This window comes from Rhinopithecus roxellana, chromosome 2 (genome assembly GCF_007565055.1).
Source record: "Rhinopithecus roxellana isolate Shanxi Qingling chromosome 2, ASM756505v1, whole genome shotgun sequence".
Taxonomy (NCBI): domain Eukaryota; kingdom Metazoa; phylum Chordata; class Mammalia; order Primates; family Cercopithecidae; genus Rhinopithecus; species Rhinopithecus roxellana.
This window is the reverse complement of record NC_044550.1, coordinates 14969061-14976590: the sequence shown is the minus strand read 5'-3', so window position 1 is coordinate 14976590 and position 7530 is coordinate 14969061.

Sequence of the window (7530 nt, the reverse complement as noted above, 5' to 3'; positions counted from 1 at the left end):
ATATGTTAGTTTACAATATATCTTAGAATTTTATGTAACTCCATAATGAGTTTCCTTATCTTTTAATGGCTGCTTAGTATTCCACTACATGAATGCCAGAACGGATTTATTTTACTAGCCCTTATGATGGACCTGGGCATTGTTTTCAGTCTTCAGCTTTTAAAAGCAGTATCATTGAATAATAATGTACATAATTTTGTCTCACACATTCAAGATATCTGCTGGATAAATTCACAGAAAAGAGATTGCTAAGTTAAAGATGTGTGTGTTTGTGTGTGTGTAATTTTGACAGATATTGCCAAATTTCTCTCCATAGGTGCTGTATAAACAGATGAGAGTGCCCCCACAGCATTGTTATTAGAGTGTGTTATTCAAACTGTTGGATTCGGGGCTAATAAGTGGAAATGTTTAATCTCAGTAAAATTTTACTATGTATTTCTCTTGTCACAAGTGAGGTGAAACATCTTTTCAGACTGGGAAAAATGTTAAATGACCAATAGCAACTATGGCTGGTGAGGGGTCCAAGTAAAAGAGTATTGTTATAGATAGCTGGCATAAATGTGAAATTTTTCAACCTATTTGTAAAACAGTCTGGCAACCTGTAGCTACAAATATCTTTTGTCCTTGCTATACCATTTTTGGGAATCTGTCCTATAGAAATAAAATACATAAGGTTCTATTCACAAAAATATTCATAGTGGAAAAAAGGGTAACAAAGTGAAAGCTATCAGTGGGAAAATGGCAGAATGAATTACAACTCCTGCATCCTATAAAATATTATATAGCTATCAAAAGGAATGAATTCAAGTTGTATGAGTTGTCATTTCCAGATATTGCTAAATGAGAAAAAGATGGAGAAAAGTGTAGGATCTCAATCTGTAAAACAAAATACATCATCAATACATATACAGATGTTCACATATTTGTGTGTGCACAGATATTTATATTTGTAGAGGTATATATATACATGAACATATATATATGAGGGAATGTGAAAAACATATTACTTGTGATTATAGGTTTGCTTGCTCTCAGGTCAAAATAGTAATGATATAAGATGTAAATTTCTTTTTCTCTCATAGTCCAAGGATAATCAGTTCATGACTGATAGAGCAGCTCTATGTATTAGGTACTCAAGCTACTTGTAGCTTTTTAATCTGATCTACTCAATATGTGGCTTCTATTTCATGGCCTAAGATGGTAGTTCCACCTCCTGCCATGATACATTTGAGAATAGGAAATAGTAAAAGAGTATACTTCTTTCTAAGGGCATATTACAGAAGTTGGAGCCACCATTTCCACTTACGACCCATGGGCCACAATCTAGTTACATGGCCAAACTTTCAAGAGAGTTAGGAAATTATAGTTAGTATCCATGTAGCAATGTACCCAGCTAACATATGGGGGTTCTGCCAGGCACGGTGGCTCACGTCTGTAATCCTAGCACTTTGGGAGGCTGAGGCGGGTGGATCACCTGAGGTCAGGAGTTCGAGACCAGTCTGACCAATATGGAGAAACGCCGTCTCAGTGAAACCCCGTCTCTACTAAAAATACCAAAAAATGGTGGTGTGCACCCGTAGTCCCAGCTACTCAGGAGGCTGAGACAGGAGAATTGCTTGAACTCAGGCAGCGGAGGTTTCAGTGAGCCGAGATTGCGTCATTGCACTCCAGCCTGGGCGCAGAGCAAGACTCCGTCTCAAAAACCAAAAAACAAAACAAAACATATGGGGGTTCTAATATAAAAGGAAGAAGAGGAGAAAGGACATTGGGAAATAATAGTATTCTCTGCCACAACAGAGTAAATAGGTGAGCTAGGTAATGGAAAAGGGACTCTTTCCCAAAAGTTATCTATTTCTGCATTACACATGCATTCCAAAACAGTGGCTTAAAACAGTGATTTATTATCTCTCACTACACTGATTTGGCCAGAAAGTTCTGTTAAGTCTTCCCTGTGTTCACTCATGTGGCTCCCTTTACACTGTTTTTCACTCCCAGACTTATAGTGGTCTCAGTGCAGTGTTCCAAACGGTGAAAAAAGAAGCTGTGAAGCTCCTCTAAACCTAGTCAAAGAAGTTGTACAAAGTCACATCTATTTGCATTCTATGGTCAAAGAAAGTCACAAAGATAGCTAGATTCAAGGGCTGAGGAAATAAACCCTTTGATGGGAAAGTGGCAAAGGCACATTGCAAAGATGTATGAACAAAGTAGGCGTGATTTATTGAGGGCAAATACTGTAACAATCCCATAAATTACACATTTTACATTTTTTAAAATTTTTATTTCAATAGTTTGTGAGAAACAGGTGGGTTTTGGTTACATGGATAAGTTCTTTAGTGGTGATTTCTGAGATTCTGGTGCACCTGTCACCTGAGCAATGAACACTGTAGCCAATGTGCAGCCTTTTATCCCTCACCCCCGTCACCCTCCCCCGAGAAAGTTCCCGAAGTCCACTGTATCATTCTTACGACTTTGCATCCTCGTAGCCTAGCTCCCACTTATAAGTGAGAACATATGATGTTTGGTTTTCCATTCCTGAGTTACTTCACTTAGAATAATGGTCTCCAACTCCATCCAAGTTGCTGTGAATGCCATTATTTCATTTCTTTTTATGGCTGAGTAGTATTCCATAGTATAAAAGCTATATATTTACATTTAATATATGTATATAAATTAAATTTAATATATGTATATAAATGTTCATATTTGTTGGTTAAACTTGTGGTGGGTAGGTACAAGTCTGACCAAGTCACTCTTCTGCTTTTTATTGCCACACAGATTTATTGAGGGCAAATATTGTAACAATCCCATAAATTACACATTTTACATTTTAAAAAATTTTTATTTCAATAGTTTGTGAGAAGTCCAAGTTCCTTAGCCTATACTATTTCTACTATATTACACTACCTCCCAGAGAACATGGTATAAAAACCAGGAAGAAAAAGAAATTGCTTCTGGCTGAAGTGGTTGGGAAAGGCTTCATGTAAGATGTGGGATCTGAACTGGAATAAATATTTGAACTGATGGAGAGGGGCAAGGCGGTAAACCCTAATTCATAATATTTTAAGGACCACCCTTTTAAAAATTGTAATATAGCATATATGCAAACATGAGTGATTTATCACAAAGAATATCCCCGTATCCAGCACCCAGGAAATAGAAACCTTTTTTTTTTTTTTTTTTTTTTTTTTTGAGACAGAGTCTCACTCTGTCGCCCAGGCTGCAGTGCAGTGGCCGGATCTCAGTTCACTGCAAGCTCCACCTCCCGGGTTCACGCCATTCTCCTGCCTCAGCCTCCCGAGCAGCTGGGACTACAGGCGCCGGCCACCTCGCCCGGCTAGTTTTTTGTATTTTTTAGTAGAGACGGGGTTTCACCATGTTAGCCAGGATGGTCTCGATCTCCTGACCTCGTGATCAGCCCGTCTTGGCCTCCCCAAGTGCTGGGATTACAGGCTTGAGCCACCGCGCCCGGCAGAAACCTTCTTATGAGAGCCCCCGATAACTATCCTGTCACTCTTCCCCAAATGTAACCACTCTTCTAATTTCTAACCATACATCATTTTTGCCTAGTTTTGAATCTTACATGAATGAAATTATATGTGTATTTTCACCATTATATTTCTGAAAATGATCTGTAGTGTTTATAGTTTGTTCATATTCACTTCTATATTAAATGGATAAACAAAATATATCCATTTTATTGTTGATATTTCAGTGGGCTGTTTCCACTTTAAAGCTATTAACCAATTATGGTGCATTCTTCTATATGTCTCTTCACATGCAAGTGAAGACATTTCTGTTGAGTATATACTTAGGATTAAAGTTGCTTAGTCATTGAGGTATTTTCAAATTTTGTAAAGAATGACAGTTTCCAAAGTTTATGGAAATTTTAGCCAATCCCCGTCCCCTTGCCCCCCATCACTGTCCCACAACAGTGTGTCAGAGTTTCACTTTCTCCATGCTGTGGTCAACACGTGGTACTGTCAATCTTTTTAATTTGGTCATTCTGATGGGAATGTAGTGGTATCTCATTTTGGTATTAACCTTTTACTTGATGACCACTGAAGTTGAGCACCATTTTATACTACTTAACATTTGGAGATCTTTAAGTTTTTGTTTGACAAAAATGGCCTTCAGAGACATTTTGGAGATCTTTTCTGTAGTGCCTGTTTAAGTCACTTGCCCATATTTCTGTTGGGTTGTCAGTCTTTTTCTTACTGATTTTTAGGACTCATTTATATATTCTGGATATGAGTTCTTGGTCAAATATATGTGTGGCCAGTATCTTTTCTTACATTGTGGTTTGTCTTTTTGTAATGGTGCCTTGATAAACAGAATTAGTAATGTAATACATTGTAACAGTATCTTTCCTTTTTTTTTTTTTTTTGAGACAGGGTCTCTCTCTGTCACCCAAGCTGCAGTGTAGTGGCACAACCAGGGCTCACTGCAGCCTCAACCTCCTGGGGTCAGGTGATCCTCCTACCTTAGCCTCCCAAGTAGCTGGGACTACAGGTGTGTGCCACCACACCCAGCTAGTTTTTTTGTACTTTTTGTAGAAATGGGGTTTTGCCATGTTGTCCCGGCTAGTCTCAAACTCCTGGGCTTGCCTCAGCTTCTCAAAGTGCTGGGATTACATGCATGAGCCACCATGCCCAGCCTTCTTATTTTTAATCTGTCCTCTATTTCCTCTTAAGACTCGAAAGATATGGTAATGTGCAACAGAAGTTATTACAGGAAATGGACCCTTAAGTAAGATTTTGAGATTGGATTGGATACACACACACATGCGCACACATAAAATCAATCAGAGGAATAACCTCGTTGCTATAAGCAAAGAGACTACAGACTACAGGTAATCCATGGCTTACAGTATTTAGTTTAGTTTTTTTGTGTGACCATAGCTCACTACAGCCTCAACCTCTTACGCTCAAGCAATCCTCCTGCCTCAGCCTCCTGAGTAGCTGGGGCTATAGGTGTGCACTACCATACCTAGCCAACTTATATTTTATTTATTTATTTATTTATAAGATGGAGTTTTGCTCTTGTCACCCAGGCTTCGGTGCAATGGTGTGATCTTGGCTCACTGCATCCTCGGCCTCCTGGGTTCATGCAATTCTCCTGTCTCAGCCCCAGTAACTGGGATTATAGGCACCCGCCACCACGCCCAGCTAATTTTTGTATTTTTAGTAGAGACAGAGTTTTACCATGCTGGCCAGGCTGGTCTTGAACTCCTGACCTCAGGTGACCCACCCACCTCGGCCTCCCAAAGTGCTGGGATTACAGGTGTGAGCCACCGTGCTCGGCCTGTTTTTATTTTTTTGTAGAGACAGTCTCACTATATTGCCTAGGCTGGTCTTGAACTCCTGAGGTCCAGTGATCCTCCTGCCTTTGCCTCCCAAAGTGCTGGGATTACAGGAAGGAGTCACTGCACCCAGCCAGTTTGCAGTAGTATTATGATTAACAGTAACAACAGGAAATTATGTGAAGTGGGTAAGGAGTGTATCACCATGATAACCATAGTAATTATAAAGATTATAGATCCATCTGGCTTTTCTTATGGTCCGAAACAGAAAGTACTTAACCCGTTTATGCCAGAGATTGCAATTCTTTGAATTTTTGCATGAGTGAAAACTCAGACCTTGGTGATGACCTTGAGCAGTAGGCTATAAATAATTCCCACATGCTTAGCGTTCCAATAATGGAGCACTAGGCATAAGTGGGTTAAGGGGCATGGTGGCTCATACCTGTAGTCCCCTATCTGGGAGGCTGCGGTGGGAGGATCTCTTGAGGCCAGGAGTTTGAGACCAGCCTGGGCAACACTGCAAAACCCCATCTCTAAAAAAATTTTTTTTAATTAGTTGGGCATGGTAGCACACACCTATTGTCCCAGCAACTCAGGAGGCTGAGGCAGGAGGGTTGTCTAAGCCCAAGAGTTTGAGGCTGCAGTGAGCTATGATCATGCCACTGCACTAAAGCCTGGGTGATAGAGGGGGACCCTATCTCTAAGAAAAAGAAAAGAAAAATACATAAGAAAAACATAAAAACTACAATTAAGACTGTATGTCGTGACCAGGCGCAGTGGCTCACACCTGTAATCCCAGCACTTTGGGAGGCTGAGGTGGATGGATCACTTGAGGCCAGGAGTTCAAGACCAGCCTGGTTAACATCTGGTTACCAGATGTTAGTGGCTACCTATTAGTGCCTCCAGTTAAATCCCGACATAGCCTAGTCAGATCTCTACGAAAAAATATAAAAATTAGCTGAGTGTGGTGGCACATGCCTGTAGTCCTAGCTACTTGGGAAGCTGAGGCATGAGAATCACTTGAACCCGCAAACAACAACAACAACAAAAAGAAAATGACTCTATGTGGAGCATCAAAACTCCACTACAGGTCTTAAGGAATTGATTATCTTCTGTAATCACTGGGCAGATATGGTAGATTTGTAGTATCAATTACATGCTTAATTCTTCCCCTTTCCTATTCTAACGTTGGAACATTGGTGGGGAGAGTGGGGTCCTAAGACATAGGATAGGGATGTTTGAGCAGAGAAAAATGAAGCTGAAAACTCTGAACATCCATCTTCCCCTAAATCTCTTTCTGAGGAAACCAGCCTCCTATGCATAGAGGCTTCCAGTGATTGCACTTGGGCAAGCTCCTTCACAAGCTGATACATGCTCTCCTCAGAACTTACCAGCTGGGGCTAGGCATGGTAGCTCAGGCCTGTAATCCCAGCCTTTGGGAGGCTGAGGTGGGAGGACTGCTTGAGCCCAGGAGTTCAAGACTAGCCTAGGCAACACAGCAAGGCTCTCTCTCTAAAAAAAAAAAAAAATTTTTTTTTAATTAGCCATGCATGGTGGTTTGTGCCTGTAGTCCCAGCTATTCAGAAGGTTGAGGTGGGAGGATCACTTGAGCCCAGGCGTTCAAAGTTGCAATGAGCCATGATCACACCATTGCACTCCAGTCTGAACAACAAAAGCAAGACCCTCCCTGTCTCCAAAAAGTAATAATAAAATAAAGAATTTACCCTTGCTACCTATTAGTGCCTCCAGTTAAATCCCGACATAGCCTAGTCAGAGAAGTATGAGGCCTTCTCTGGACAGAGAAAGCCTACCTAGGAGAACTAAAGGCCTTGCCATTTTAATCAGTGGGAACTTGGACGGCATATATGGGAATACATTTAAGGTTAGATCATGGCAAATTTATTGGCATGGGTGCACTTACCTAAAAATCAAGAGTTAATATTTTGGCATTAATAATTTGGTAGGATGAGGCTTAAATTCAGTAATAGCCTATAAATAAGATGGCCAAAATGCCAGAAATTCCTGGGCATATTGTAGAGGAGAAAACACAAAGGCTCCTTAGCCATTGTTAATTTTCACCATGTCATTAAGGAATACAATGATGATGGAAGCACTACCATTTCACAAGGAGCTCTAAAGTAGCTGTCTTTGTTGTCAAGAGATGATGGTGGTGAACACTGTAGTGGAACGGGGTTTGCTGATCTTAGTGGGAACATTAGAATCCCAAGGCA